Genomic DNA, 1,325 nt, shown 5'->3' with positions numbered 1-1,325 from the left:
GGATCAACAACATTTGCATCCATTGAGACTATGCTATGGTGCTTTGCGTGAAACTCTTCCAGCCCACCATTATCTATTGAGACAAAAGATTAAACCAACTTGTGATCGAAAATCTTTGTCAGTCTGAAATTTAGCATTTGTGTAATCACTTACAACAAGCTCATTAATTCTTCCATAGACCAAGAATTTATTCTTAGCTTGAGGATATTCTTGACGACTGTTGTCCAGTGACTTTCACATGGATCAGATTGGTATCGACTCGTCATGCTCAAAACATATGCAACATCTGGACGAGTACAGATCATAGCATACATGATAGATCCTATAGAAGAAGCATATGGGATTTTACTCATGCGCTCTCGCTCATCCTGTGTCGAAGGACATTGAATCTTGCTGAGAGTTATGCCATGAGACATTGGTAAGAAGACTTTCATGGAATCATGCATCTTAAATCTATGTAAGACCTTATCGATATAAACATCTTAACATAATCCAATAGTCTTATTTAATCTATCTCTATAGATTCTTATTCCAAGAATATGTGCAACTACTCCTATGTCTTTTATTGAAAAAGAACCTCATGCGTTTCTCGAACTCCTTCGAACTGTACTTTACTCCCACTATTCTTCTTGGAAAGAAATTCTCTCTCTAGAAAACACCACTATTAGCAACAAAAACTTTGTTCTCGGTGGGGTTGTAAAAGTAATAATCCTTGGTTTCTTTAAGACAACCAATAAAGTAGTGTTCGTCAGATTTGGTTCTAAGCTTATCAGTAAACATACGTTTGACATAAGCATCAGAACCCTAAATTTTCAGAAAAAGACAAATTTGGAACATTTCCAGTCCACATTTCATATGGTGTCTTCTCGACTGATTTTGATGGACATCTACTTAGCGTAAACGCAGACGTTTCTAGAGCGTGTCCCCAAGGGGGTAATGGAAAATCTGCATGACTCATCATTGACCGAACCATATCTAATAAAGTTCGGTTTCTCCTTTCAATTACACCATTCAACTGTGGTGTTCCCGGAGGAGTGAGCTGTGAAACAATTTCACATTTTCTCAGATGATCATTAAACGATTGACTCAAATATCATCCACCTCGATCGGATCAAAGAGCTTTAATTTTTTGTCAAACTTATTTTGTACATCATTCTGAAAATCTTTAAACTTTTCAAAAGATTCAGACTTATGCTTCTAAATAAACATAACCATGAAGTACTGATACTCTCCTCTAACATTTATACTCATTGGTCCACATACATCAGTATGTATAAGTTCCAATAAGTTTTTACACTACAAGAAAACATCGGTATTCTGACGGA

Source organism: Brassica oleracea, chromosome C5 (assembly GCF_000695525.1).
Source record: "Brassica oleracea var. oleracea cultivar TO1000 chromosome C5, BOL, whole genome shotgun sequence".
In the NCBI taxonomy this organism is placed as follows: Eukaryota; Viridiplantae; Streptophyta; class Magnoliopsida; order Brassicales; family Brassicaceae; genus Brassica; species Brassica oleracea.
This window is presented reverse-complemented; position numbering follows the sequence as displayed.